The 15159-nt window shown below is 42.3% G+C and overlaps 1 protein-coding gene across 1 annotated transcript in view; it reads left to right on the plus strand.

Annotated features, from left to right (window-relative positions):
- Positions 1-5227: 5227 nt before the first annotated feature.
- Positions 5228-15159, plus strand: part of pak1 (p21 protein (Cdc42/Rac)-activated kinase 1) — a 318106-nt gene continuing 308174 nt past the window's right edge. The window contains exon 1 of the mRNA XM_063054636.1: positions 5228-5406. The gene's annotated coding sequence lies outside the window, so the exon portion shown is untranslated. The remainder of the gene's footprint in view (positions 5407-15159) is intronic.

The following is a 15159-nucleotide window of genomic DNA, read 5'->3' on the forward strand; positions in this document are numbered from 1 at the left end:
AGCAATAAATATCGAAAGCTCAGAATGAAGAGTCCATTAAAGTGAGTCCCTAGGTTGTAGGAACAGTTCAGTGACGAGACAATTGAAGTTGAGTGAAGTTATCCCTTCTGGTTCAAGAAGCTGATGGTTAAAAGTTAATAACTGTTTCTGAACCTGGTGCTTTGAGTCCCAAGGCTCATTTATCTTCTTCCTGATGGCAGCAACGAGAAGAGAGCATGTCCTGGTTGGTGAGGGTCCTTGATGATTGAACAAGTTTTAGGTTGAACAAGTTGGGTCTTTATTCTTTGGAGCGTAGAAGGTTGAGGGGGGACTTGATAGAGGTATTTAAAATTATGAGGGGGATAGATAGAGTTGATGTGGATAGGCTTTTTCCATTGAGAGTGGGGGAGATTCAAACAAGAGGACATGAGTTGAGAGTTAAAGGACAAAAGTTTAGGGGTAACATGAGGGGGAACTTCTTTACTCAGAGAGTGGTAGCTGTGTGGAACGAGCTTCCAGCAGAAGTGGTTGAGGCAGGTTCGATGTTGTCATTTAAAGTTAAATTGGACAGATATATGGACAGGAAAGGAATGGAGGGTTATGGGCTGAGTGCAGGTTGGTGGGACTAGGTGAGAGTAAGAGTTTGGCATGGACTAGAAGGGCCGAGATGGCCTGTTTCCGTGCTGTAATTGTTATATGGTTATATGGTTTTATATGATGGAAGCTGCTTTCCTGTGACAGCACTTCATTGTAGATGTGTTCAATGGAGGGAAGGGCTTAACCCATGATATACCGGGGCGTATCCACTACTTTTTGTAGGATTGCCCTTTCAAGGGCACTAGTGTTTCCATACCAGGGCATAATGCAACCAGTCAATATACTCTCCACCACACATCTATGGAGATATGTCAAAGTTTTAGGTGCCATGCTGACCTCTAAGGAAGTGGAGGTGCTGCTGTGCTTTCTTCATAATCATTAAAGACCATCACCCTCTTCTCATCACATCTATCAGGGAGGAGATACAGGAGCCAGAAGACCCACCCTCAAAGTTTTAAAAACAGCTTCTTCCCCTTTGCCATTAGATTTCTGAATAGTCCATGAACCCATGAACACTACCTTATTATTCCTCTTTTGCACTATTAGTTAATTTATTTTTAACTTACAGTAGTCTTTATGTCATAAGCTTCCACAAGGTAACAAATTTCACAACCTATGTCAGTAATAATGAACCTGATTCTCACATAGATTTTTGTTGTTGTTCTGCCGAGCATGGTGGGCATGCTGTGTTGGTGGCTGCCCCCTGCATGCTGCTTGTTAACTCAAATGATACATTTTTCAATGTACATTTGATAAATGAATGAGGGGGTTCCGGAAAGGACTGAGAACACAAGCTCACTCGTGGGAAATGGATCATGAACAGTTCCATTTCCAAGCATCGAGGAAGATTGAAGCACTGAGACAAATGCGGAGTGGGTCAGGGATTGCTCTCAATGGAGGCCACGGGGGTGACAATGATCGGTAGTCAGGTTGGTGGTGTTCGGACCCGGGGTGGCGGTCACTCTTCACGGAACGACTGAGTTTGTGCGACCGCTCCCCTTGAATGCTGATGGGAAGATGCTTTTGATGTTCTGAGACTGATGTGATTATTGTACCGTACTTTGTATTGGTCTCCTTCAGTTTTTCGGTGTTGTCGTTCTCGTGGCCAATTGACAGGTGGATGATAGGTTAGTTTTGTGAGAGGGAGCGGTTGGGGATTTGGGGTCTGTTCTTGGTGTTTTTCTGTGTGTTTTTTTGTGTGTGAAAGGGGTGTGGGGGTTTTGATAAAAATTGTTGCTGTTCTTTTCTGTGAGTGAGGGGGTCAGGGATTTGACGTTATTGTCACTGTCTTCTTCTGCAGTGATGGGCATTGGGGGTTGGGGATTTGATGTTATTGTCGCTTTTTTTCTGCAAAGGAGGGGACGGGGGGTTTTGGGGTTTACAAGTCTTGTTTCTTTTTCTTTTTCATCCTGAGGGGATAATTGATGTCTTTTCTTTCAACAACTTCCATGATCTTTCTGTATTTCATGGCTATCTGGAGAAGACAAATATCAGAGTTGTAGTGTACAACAAAATGAGATTGACAATAAAATGAACATTTGAACTTTTGAACCTTGTAATCTGAATCTTTATTGATTTTTAAATACAGTAACTATCTACTTAAGTCCTTGAATTGCCAAGGCACAGACCAAGTATGGGTAAGTGGGTTAAGTACTGATGGGTACTTGATGGTTCGCATAGGAATGGCCGCTGAGGGTATGTTGCTGAATTTCACAATTCCATGGTTTGATAATCTTTTGAAAAGCAAAGGATATGTGGTTAATACAATCAAATAGGTCAATAGGATCTGTTCTTGACAAAGTCATAATGCAGAAATTGCATGGATTTGGAAGATTTGAGGAAAGATTACTTAGGTATCAAGGCTAAAAAATAGGGAGGAGACTTTCCCGAGTAATTGAAATTAACTTCTAATTATTTGGAGGTGGAAAAAATAGTTTTGCTTCAATCAAGAGGAAAGTTTTGCAAAGAAAAATTGTCATTACATTTTTAAAGATTTGTGTGATAGAATAGATTTATGCAGAACTGGCCAGAACATAATAATAGACACACAATATAGAAATGCAGGTGTTATGGCTAAAGCAAGTCTACATAAACAGCAATATGTTCTTAATTGTTAAAGAATTTATGAGACATAAGGTTTTAATAATAGACTCAAGAGGTTCTGCAGATGCTGGACATCCAGAGTAACACACATGCAGTGCTGGAGGAACTCAGCAGGTCAGGCAGCATCTATGGAAAGGGATAAACAGTCAATGTTTTGGGCCGAGACCTTTCTTCAGGACTGGAAAGGAAGGAGGAAGAAGACAGAATAAGATGGTGGGGATGGGGATAGGAGTACAAGTGAAGATGGTGATAGGTGGTCAGCTGGGTGGGGGAGGGGGGAATGAAATGAGAAGATGTGCGGTGATAGGTGGAAAAGGTAAAGGTCTGAAGAAGAAGGAATCTGATAAGAGAAGAGAATGGACCATGGGAGAAAGGGAAAAGGAAGGGGGAGGTGACAGGCAGGTGAGAACGGAAATGGATGCATACACAAAATGCTGGAGGAACTCAGCAGGTCAGGCAGCATCTATGGAATCGAATAAGCAGTTAACATTTCGCACTGAGACCCTTCATAAGGACAGGAGAAAAAAAGAGGAGAAGCCAGATAAGAAGGTGGGGGGAGCGAAGGAAGACGTACAAGTTGAAAGGTGAAACTGGCAGGGGGAGGGGTGAAGTAAAGAGCTGGGAAGTTGTTTGAGATTAGTGTGCAAACTTAAAGCACACGGTATTGGGGGTAAGGTATTGATGTGGATAGAGAATTGGTTAGCAGACAGGAGGCAAAGAGTGGGAATAAACGGGACCTTTTCAGAATGGCAGGCAGTGACTAGTGGGGTACCGCAAGGCTCAGTGCTGGGACCCCAGTTGTTTACAATATATATTAATGACTTGGATGAGGGAATTAAATGCAGCATCTCCAAGTTTGCGGATGACACGAAGCTGGGCAGCAGTTTTAGCTGTGAGGAGGATGCTAAGAGGATGCAGGGTGACTTGGATAGGTTGGGTGAGTGGGCAAATTCATGGCAGATGCAATTTAATGTGAATAAATGTGAAGTTATCCACTTTGGTGGCAAAAATAGGAAAACAGATTATTATCTGAATGGTGGCCGATTAGGAAAAGGGGAGGTGCAACGAGACCTGGGTGTCATTACACACCAGTCATTGAAAGTGGGCATGCAGGTACAGCAGGCGGTGAAAAAGGCGAATGGTATGCTGGCATTCATAGCAAGAGGATTCGAGTACAGGAGCAGGGAGGTACTACTGCAGTTGTACAAGGCCTTGGTGAGACCACACCTGGAGTATTGTGTGCAGTTTTGGTCCCCTAATCTGAGGAAAGACATTCTTGCCATAAAGGGAGTACAAAGAAGGTTCACCAGATTGATTCCTGGGATGGCAGGACTTTCATATGAAGAAAGACTGGATGAACTAGGCTTGTACTCGTTGGAATTTAGAAGATTGAGGGGGGATCTGATTGAAACGTATAAAATCCTAAAGGGATTGGACAGGCTAGATGCAGGAAGATTGTTCCCGATGTTGGGGAAGTCCAGAACAAGGGGTCACAGTTTGAGGATAAGGGGGAAGCCTTTTAGGACTGAGATTAGGAAAAACTTCTTCACACAGAGAGTGGTGAATCTGTGGAATTCTCTGCCACAGGAAACAGTTGAGGCCAGTTCATTGGCTATATTTAAGAGGGAGTTAGATATGGCCCTTGTGGCTACAGGGATCAGCGGGTATGGAGGGAAGGCTGGTGCAGGATTCTGAGTTGGATGATCAGCCATGATCATAATAAATGGCGGTGTAGGCTCGAAGGGCCGAATGGCCTACTCCTGCACCTATTTTTCTATGTTTCTATGTTTGGAGAAAATGATAACGGGCTGGAGATGGGGAGAATCTGATAGGAAAGGACAGAATGCTATGGAAGAAAGGGAAGGAGGAGGAGCACTAGAGGGAGGTGATGGGCAGGTAAAAAGATAAGGGGAGAGAGGTGGTAATGGGGATTGGTGGAGGATGGGAGGGGGGCATTACTGGACGTTTGAGAAATTGATCTTCACTCCAGCTGGTTGGAGCTACCCAGATGGGATAAAAGGTGTTGCTTCTCCAACCTGAATGTGACCTCATTGCAGCAGTAGATGAGGCCATGGGCCGACATGACAGAAGAGCTTTAATAATGCTGGTGTAGGATAAATAATAGGGAGAACATTGATAAAATCTCCCTGCTATTTTCTGTTATGATGCAATTGGACTTTATTTGTCTATCTGTGATATTTAATATCATATTCAAAAGGCAGCACTCCCTCAGTACTAAATTGTAAGCTTTAAAATTTTCACAGAAAGATAAAAAGCATCCTTACAAATTTTAATTGTTAAATAATTGCTGAGAAAACTGAACAGTGGGTTCAAAACATATCAGTGCCTCTTTAAATTTTTGCAATGATGTAAAACAATGACATCATTGAAAATAACTTCCGGCCTTGACGTCAACCCAAAGACGAGGTATTAGGCGGGACAAAAGTCCGTCTCATTGACGCGCGTACGGAGCCAATTGGAAGGTGCGGTGAAGAGGAAGCTGCCAATGGGAACAGAGCGCGCGCGGGAGGGGCGGGCCCTGCAGACACCAGCAGTAGGTTAGGCTGAGCCAGCTGCAGTCCGACGGAGACGAGGAGCGAAGGGGCGAGGGCTGCGTTTGCGGCAGGGAACCGGTCAACGGGAAGCCTTTCAGCGGAGGCTGTGGTGAACTGACCGGGTTGGCGGCGGAGAGGCGACGCGCTATCGCTTTCCGAACTGGTTTTGAAGGCAGGTTTCGAAGCAGCCAACCAGGCAGCAGCTCGCGATCGGGTCCGCCCCGCGCCTACTGATGTCGGTCACCGTGGTAACCGCGCGTGCGTACCACGTGCGGAATCCCCGCGTAAACCGGCGTTCGGCTTTACCGATGCGGAGTCCGGGGTGACCCCCCGGAGCCCGGCTTGACCCCGGGGGCGTGCTCCGTGTCGGTGCGAGGCCTGGGGTGATCCACCGTATCCCCACGGAACCGTGTCAATACGGAGCCCGGGCTGAAACCCGGAGTGCGCACCGTGTCCGTATGCACTGTTACCCTGGTCGGTGTAAACTTTGAATGTACATTATGAACGGAACGCGTCTAGACCGTTGTGTGATTTATTCTTTCGCTTGTGATAGATAATGCAGCTTTCTCTATATATGCGTTCCTTGTAGGTCTCACTCATTTGAGCAGACTTTGCCTGCGCATATTAAATAGTGCACTTAAATAGTCGGTCAAAGTGAATTTATTATCCAAGTACCTATATATCACCATGTACTACCCTGAGATTCATTTTCTTGCAGGCATTTACAGTAGATACAAAGAAACACCATGAAAACCTACACAAAAACAGACTGGCAGACAACCAATGTGCAAAAGATGACAGACTGTACAAACGATGACAAAAAGAAAAAAAAATAATAAATAAGTAAATAAATAATATTTGAGAACATGAGTTGTAGAGTCCTTGAAAGTGAGTCCATAGGTTGTGGAATCAGTTCAGTGTTGCGGTGAGTAAAGTTATCCATGCTGTTTCAGGAACTTGATGGGTGTAGGCTGTTTCTGAACCTGATGGCGTGGGTCCTGAGGCTCCTGTGCCTCCTTCCCTATGGCAGTAGTGAGAAGAGAGTGTGGCCTGATGTTCTTGAAAATGGATGCATGCTCTCCTGCTACTGGGCTCCATGTAGATGTGCTCAATGGTGGGGAGGGCTTTACCTATGATGGACTGTGCCATATCCACCACTTTTTGTAGGGTTTTCTGTTCGAGAGATGAATATTGTATTATACAGCAATTATAACATTTAAGTAATTAATTAAAATAGCTTAAATTGCCTCTTAGGAATGTGTCTAGACCAAAATTCATGTTGACCTTCTCATGAAGATAATTGATCAAAGTAGTAAGAGGTTTAAAGACCAGAATTCTCCATCTTGCAGCTAGTTGAAACATAAATTATACACTGAGGTGACTAAGGGCCAAAATTAGAGTGGTGCAGAGCCAAAGGAGAGTACAGAAATAGGTGTGAGACTCATACGCAAAATGCTGGAGGAACTCTGCAAGGCAGGCAGCATCTATGGAGGAGAATGAAAAAGTCAACATTTTGGGCCAAAGTTCTGAGTTCCTCTGGCATTGTGTGTGTGTGTGTCGAACTTTTTTGTTTGATTTTAAAAAGTGGTGGATGCAGCCCAGTCAATGAAAGACCACACTTGCTTGGGCGTTCAGCCAGTGCGCAAAGACAACAAACTGCAAATTTCAAAAAGAAAGAAATAATACTAATAAGTAAGTATTGAGAACATGAAATGAGTGCTTGAAAATGAGTCTGTAGGTTGTGGGAACTTTTCAATGATGAAGTGGTGTTTGAGTGAAGTTATCCCCCTTTGGGATAACATACATTTAAAGGAATGTTTACCTCAATAGAGGAATTTAAAAATGTGATCACTTAGCAAAGGTTTCGTTCACTACAATGAAAGAGAGAGAACACATTCGGAGACTTTGAACACGGCTGTAAAACAAACTAGCATAAGAAAAAGTCTTTAATGGGAAGGAGTGTGATACTTAAACAATCTACAATGAACAGAGAGTCATATTTGTACAGCAAAAAAACAGGCCCTTCAGCCCACAATATCCATGCTGTTTTTTTATCCATTCCTTGCATTCTCATCAGGAGCTTATTTTTCCCTGCCTTGAATATTTAAATGTCTACCAGAACACTTTTTTAACAATTGTATCCCTTCAAATAGTTACATGGATTTAAAGATAATGTTAAGATACGATATTTAAAGATAAGATAGGCCGGCTGGTGGTGTAGTGGCATCAGCGCTGGACTTCGGGGCGAAAGGTCCTGAGTTCGAATCTGGATGGCTCCCTTGCATGCTCTCCTTCCGTGCCTGGGTTGAGTGTCGAGCTAACAACTTGACCTCGTAAAAAAAATATCCTGGAGAAGGACGGGCTCCACCAGATTTCAGATGCCCAAAACATGCTGTACGTTGAGCATACCAAAAGGTTGTCATGATGCCACCCTAACGACTCCACCAGGAGTTAAGGACACACACACACACACACACACACGGTCCATCCGTGTAGATGCCATGGTCAAGAAAACTTTACCAAATTGTATTGATACACTGTAGAAAGCATCCTATCTGGATGCATAACAGCTTGATATGACAGCTACTCTGCATGGGACCGCAAGAAACTGCAGAGTTGTGGACACAGCTCAGGAATTCATGGAAACCAGCCATCCACTGTGGACTTGCTGCCTCAGTAAAACAGGCAATATAGTCATAGTCATACTTTATTGATCCCAGGGGAAACTGGTTTTTGTTACAGTTGCACCATAAATAATTAAATAAATAGTTATTATCAAATACCCCGCCCACTCCAGGTGTTCTGTCTTCTCCCCTCTCCCATTGGGCAAAAGATACAACAACCTGAAAACACATACCATCAGTCTTAACGACAAATCACCCCAATGTTATGAGACTATTAAATAATTCCTTAGTGCAATAAAATGGACTCTTGACATCACCATCTATGTTGTTATCTTGCACCTTATAGGTTAAATGTACTGCACTTTCCATGTATCTGTTACACTTTAGATTGTTAATTATTTTACCTTGTTCTACCTCAGTGCATTGTGTAATGATCTGATCTGTATGAATGTATGCAAGGCAAGCTTTTCACTGTATCTCGGTACATGTGATAGTAACAAACTAATTCCAATTTGCTAGTTGCCACTTCTGGATTTTGGAATTGGGTTCTATTTAGAAACTTTAATGAAATATGTTTTATGATTCTTGAGCTGTTCTCTTAAATCCCACCTCTCTCCTTAGCACATTGAAGCAAATCTGCACAATTCCTTCAGCAAAACCTTTACATTCTTGTCCATGCATGTGCACAAATGTAGTCAAGAAGGAAACATTTGCATTCTTTTTGAGAGAATTTGTAATCTGTGACATTAATTCTATGCTCTTCAAGTGAGCTGCTTCGTATTAGAAAAGGCAATTTGAAATCTTGACATTGTTTGAACTGCTTGGAATAGTTATGTTGTGCTAACAATATATTCTCTTTTTACTGTTTCATGCTTCAGAATTAATTCAAGTTTCAAGTTCTACTTAAGTACTGTTGGGATGGAAATGAAGGAGTTTTATAAAAAAATGTGTTGAATGGCTTCACTGTCTCTCTGGCTGAATGTGTTCCTTTCAGTAATAGCATCTGAAACTTTGTTCTTTTTTTATTTTGAGTAACCAACCCAGTGGTGTGCTTTAATAATTAGCAACAGAGTACTTGCTTTGTTAAGCACTATGTTTATTGGTGAAGTTTGTCTTGCTACTTGTCTGAGCTGCTCTGTTTTCACTTTCCAATCAGGACCCAGGGCTGCTGTTTTACTATTTTTTTTGTAGTCGTAAAAGAAACATACCAGGTAATTCATTTTTAAGACTCTTGTCAGTGATTGTTGTGTGGTGCTTTCAGACCATCGTTGCTGTTTGGTCTGTGACGAGACCCATGATAACAGCTTTTTCCATTGATATCTCACCCTTGACCTAGTTACAAACCTCAACAAGTTCTGCATTCTCCCAATAGAAGCAGGGAAAACTGCAGCACAGAAAGAGACTTTTCAACTCCATGTCCACATCAAACTTGTTGGAGCAAAGACTAATCCCACTCTTTGATTTCTTTTGTAGTTCTTTATCATTACTCTGCTTCCATCTCTGTACCCAAGTTCTCCTCTGCAGGTGCATACCCACTGTTCAAAGTAAATTTGTTATCAAATTGTACACTCCTCTGAGATTCATTTTCTTGCAGGCATTCACAGTAGATCAAACAAATGCCATAGAATCAATGAAAAATTACACACTGTGCAAATGAAAAACAATAATAAATAAATAATGAGTAATATTGAGAACATGAGTTGTAGAGTACTTGAAAGTGAGCCCACAGATTGTGGATTATGTTCAGTGTTATAGGTGCATACCTTGTTTGTACCCATGCCATTGCATTTTCTGCTGTTCGAACTTCTGATCAAGAAATTTCTTCCAGTCTCTTTCCTTAGACTAACAAAAGAGCACCTACGCTTCATCTGCCAGAAAAAGTGAGATCTCCCAGTGGCCACCCATATTAATTCCACTTCCCATTCCCATTCCAGTATGTCTATCCACGGCCTGCTCCACTGTCATGATGAGGCCACACTTAGGGTGGAGGAATAATACCTTGTATTCCGTTTGGGTAGCCTCCAACCTGATGGCATGAACCTCAATTTCTCAAACTTCCAGTATTGACCCCCCCCCACCCCCCTTTATTTCCCATCCCCTTTTCCCTCTCTCACCTTATCTCCTTGCCCACCCATTGCCGCCTTCTGGTGCTCCTCTCCCCTTTCTTCCATGGCTTTCTGTCTCACCAATCAACTTCGCAGCACTTTACTTCATCCCTCCCCCTTCAGGTTTCATTTATCACCACAGTGTTTCTCATTCCCCTACATCCACCTTTTAAATCTACTCCTCAGCTTTTTCCTCCAGTCCTGCCGACTGGACTCTTCCCAGATGTTGCCTGGCCTGCTGAGTTCCTCCAGCATTTTGTATGTGTTGCTCGGATTTCCAGCATCTGCAGATTTTCTCTTGTTTGTGATTGAACTGCTGAGCCCCCAAGTCATTCAAAGTTGAGTCTATTGTCGTTTGCACGAGTATCCATAAGTGAGGTAAAAAGCTTACTTGCAACAGCATCACAGGCACATAGCATTGGAGACACAATATTCACTAGAAAAAGATAAAGTCAAAGAAAACAATTAGAACAAAAAAGACGAAGTTCATTGAGGGCAAATTGGTCATTTTGTTGCTTTCATAAACAGAAGGCATTCTGCAGATGCTGGAAATCCAGAGCTACACAAGATGCTGAAGGGCCTCAGCAGGTCAGGTAGCATTTATGGAAATGTATAAACAATTGACATTTCGGGCCGAGACCCTTCTTCAGAACTGAGAAGAAAGGGGAAAGAGGACAGAACAAAAAGGAGGGGAGAAGGGATGGAGGCTAGCTGGAAGGTGATAGGTGAAGCCAGATGGGCAGGGAAGGTCAAGGGTTGGAGAAGAAAGAATCTGGTAGGAGAGGAGAGTGTTACTATGCTGAGGTAGTGCTGCCATTTGATTCAAGAGCAGAATGGTTAAAGGGAAGTAGCTGTTCTTGAACTTGGTGCTGTGGAACTTCAGGCTTCCGTATCTTCTATTCCATGATGGCTCAGAAGATTTAATGGCCCTGATGGTGGGGGATCTTTAACTTTTTCTTCTTCAACCAAAGCGTGTAACATTTCTTCATTATTTGTTTCATTATAAAACTTTTAAAGTATTTTTACACCATTTCAAGGAAAAATCTGAGGGTCTTGCATGCTGATCTTTTGTGTTAGCCAAAATCAGAATCAGGTTTATTATCATTGACATACATTGTGAAATTTGTTGTTTTGTTGCACCATTACAGTGTAATACATTTAAAAAATTACTGTAAGTTGCAATTAGAAATATAAAAAAGTTCTGCAAATAGTGAGATAGTCCGTTAAGAAATCTGATGCAGGAGGGGAAGAAACTATTCCTAAAACATTGAGTGTGTCTTCATGATCCTGTACCTCCTCTCTGATGATAATAATGAGAAGAAGGTATGTCCTCGATGGTGAGGGTCCTAGTGATGGATACTGACTTGAGGGATTGCCTGTTGAAGATGTCCATGATGGAACTGGCTGATTTAAAACCCTCTGCAACTTTTTACAATCCTGTGCATTGACACTTCAACACCAAACGATGATGCAAACCAGTCAGAATGCTGGCCATGGTACTTCTGTAGAAATTTGGTGGAATCTTTGGTGACATACCAAATATCTTCAAATACCTAATGACATATGGCCACTGACATGTCTTCTTTGTAACTCCATTAATACGTTGGGCCCAGGATAGATCCTTAGAGATGTTGACACCCAGGAACTTGAAACTGCTCGTTCAGAACTGGTGCGAGTTCTCCCAATTTCTCTTCCTGAAGTCCACAAACAATTGCTTGGTCTTACTGACATAGAGTGTAAGGTTGCTGTTGTGACACCACTGAATGTCACTCACTGCCTGTGAAAGCACTATTTGATTCATCTTGCTGCAGGAGTGCTTGTGTTTTTAAAGCCAGCAGTAATCTAGCAAAGATGGTTTCTCCATTCTGGCATGAAGTCTATGGAATTGGGGGAAACAAGTAGTGAGATCATGGAAACTGTACAGATTGAAAAGGAGGAGGTGCTTGCTGTCTTGAGGAAAATTAAAGTGGATAAATCCCCAGGACCTGACAGGGTGTTCCCTTGGACCTTGAAGGAGATTGGTGTTGAAATTGCAGGGGCCCTGGCAGAAATATTTAAAATGTCGCTGTCTACAGGTGAGGTGCCGGAGGATTGGAGAGTGGCTCATGTTGTTCCATTGTTTAAAAAAGGATTGAAAAGTAATCCGGGAAATTATAGGCCGGTAAATTTAACGTCGGTAGTAGGTAAGTTATTGGAGGAAGTACTAAGAGACAGAATCTACAAGCATTTGGATAGACAGGGACTTATTAGGGAGAGTCAACATGGCTTTGTGCGTGGCAGGTCATGTTTGACCAATCTATTGGAATTTTTCGAGGAGGTTACCAGGAAAGTGGATGAAGGGAAGGCAGTGGATATTGTCTACATGGACTTCAGTAAGGCCTTTGACAAGGTCCCCCATGGGAGGTTAGTTAGGAAAATTCAGTCGCTAGGTATACATGGAGAGGTGGTAAATTGGATCAGACATTGGCTCAATGGAAGAAGCCAAAGAGTGGTGGTAGAGAATTGCTTCTCCGAGTGGAGGCCTGTGACTAGTGGTGTGCCACAGGGATCAGTGCTGGGTCCATTGTTATTTGTCATCTATATCAATGATCTGGATGATAATGTGGTAAATTGGATCAGCAAATTTGCTGATGATACAAAGATTGGAGGTGTAGTAGACGGTGAGGAAGGTTTTCAGAGCCTGCAGAGGGACTTGGACCAGCTGGAAAAATGGGCTGAAAAATGGCAGATGGAGTTTAATGCAGACAAGTGTGAGGTATTGCACATTGGAAGGACAAACCAAGGTAGAACATACAGGGTTAATGGTAAGGCACTGAGGAGTGCAGTGGAACAGAGGGATCTGGGAATACAGATACAAAATTCCCTAAAAGTGGCGTCACAGGTAGATAGGGTCGTAAAGAGAGCTTTTGGTACATTGGCCTTTATTAATCGAAGTATTGAGTATAAGAGCTGGAATGTTATGATGAGGTTGTATAAGGCATTGGTGAGGTCGAATCTGGAGTATTGTATTCAGTTTTGGTCACCAAATTACAGGAAGGATATAAGTAAGGTTGAAAGAGTGCAGAGAAGGTTTACAAGGTTGTTGCCGGGACTTGAGAAACTCAGTTACAGAGAAAGGTTGAATAGGTTAGGACTTTATTCCCTGGAGCATAGAAGAATGAGGGGAGATTTGATAGAGGTATATAAAATTATGACTGGTATAGATAGAGTGAATGCAAGCAGGCTTTTTCCACTGAGGCAAGGGGAGAAAAAAACCAGAGGACATGGGTTAAGGGTGAGGGGGGAAAAGTTTAAAGGGAACATTAGAGGGGGCTTCTTCACACAGAGAGTGGTGGGAGTATGGAATGAGCTGCCAGACGAGGTGGTAAATGTGGGTTCTTTTTTAACATTTAAGAATAAATTGGACAGATACATGGATGGGAGGTGTATGGAGGGATATGGTCTGTGTGCAGGTCAGTGGAACTAGGCAGAAAATGGTTCGGCACAGCCAAGAAGGGCCAAAAGGCCTGTTTCTGTGCTGTAGTTTCTATGGTTCTATGGTTCATTTGTTTAGTTCATACTGCACTCACCTGGAACCTTGTGGTTTCGAGATTCATTCTGTGATCTGGACAAATAATTGATGCCAGTATGAAGTACTACATTGGTAAAGGTGCTGTCTGTCGTCTTAGAAGGGAAATAAATCAGTTTGATTTGTACGGCTCCAGTGAATGTTATGTAATTTGGAAGTTTATGATGTGTATTGACTGTTGTAAGTGTGGTAACATGCTTCCTCAAACAACAATGGAATAATAAAAAAACTAATTCACTTCAGTGATGATATCTGATTGGCCAGAATACCAGAGAGTACTGAGTTGTTCTTCTTTGATCAGTACTCTTAGAACTTTTACTCAGCAGGCCAGCAGGATCTATGGAAAAGAGTACAATCACGTTTCAGGAAGGGTCTCGGCCTGAAACGTCGATGTACTCTTTTCCATAGATGCTGCCTGGCCTGCTGAGTTCCTCCAGCATTTTGTGTGTGGAACTTGTACTCACTCTGTCCTGAGCTACAGAGAGAGTTCAACCAACAGGGCCTTAGCAGCCATCTTGAGATAAATGTTTAATTTGTCACTTTTTTTTGGTGGGCTTTGAGGAAAGCAGGCCTGAAATCTGTTCTTCATGAATTGAATTGATAATAAGGATTGTGGGCCCAAACACAGGCAACTGGGACTTGCATGGATGGGCGTCTTTGTCAGCATGGACTAGTTGGGCTGAAGGGCCTCTTTCTGTGCTCTATGAATATATAATATTCTCCCAAATAGTTCACATTATCAGTGGCAGTTAGAAGGACATCTTATCAAAGATGTCAGAATTTTGGACAAGATTTTGTTGAATCCCAACAAAGAGAGTCTTGACCCAAAACGTTGACTTTTTCCCCCTCTATCAATGCTGCCTGACCCATGGAGTTCCAACAATGGTTTGTGCGTTGTGATAGGATCTTTCTGGTGTTATCAATAAGGTCTCAGTAAAATAGGATCAGTTCTTTACTGTGCGTTTATCACACCACCGGGTTCAGGAACAGTTACTACCCCTCAACTAACATGCACTTGAACAAAAAGGGATAACTCCACTCACTTGCCCCATCATTGAGATGTTTCCCATAACCAGTGATCTCACTTTAAGGACTCTTTATCTTATTATCCCATTTTCTCATTATTTAATGCTGATTATTTATATTTGCATATGCACATTTTGTTGTCTTGTGCAGTCTGATTGATCTTTCATTGGTTCTGTTATAGTTACTATTCTATAGATTTGCTGAGTATGCCCACAGGAAAATGAATCTCTGAGTTGTATATGGTGACCTATATGCACTTTGATAATAAAATTTACTTTGAACTTTAAACTCAGAAAGATATTCAGCTCACAGTGGTCTTGCAAAATTGTTGTGTTCTGAAATGCAACTCCTTTGTTCTAGGTAGTTAATGATTTTTAAGTGGTGGGAACCATTTTCAACACTAAGATGGATGAAAATGTTCTTTATTCAGGTATCTGATTTAGGCACTGTTAACAAGACCATTTTGCTATCTGTTCTTTACTTGAGAGGATAAACATAAGCTGTCGCCTTAATTGTTTGTATGACGAAGGCCGTTCTTCACTAGGTTGGGCCTTTCAAGATTTTGAGCTTGATGCTGAAAGGTTTTCATCTTAACTTGGAGA

The sequence above is a fragment of the Mobula hypostoma genome, chromosome 7, assembly GCF_963921235.1.
Source record: "Mobula hypostoma chromosome 7, sMobHyp1.1, whole genome shotgun sequence".
In the NCBI taxonomy this organism is placed as follows: Eukaryota; Metazoa; Chordata; class Chondrichthyes; order Myliobatiformes; family Myliobatidae; genus Mobula; species Mobula hypostoma.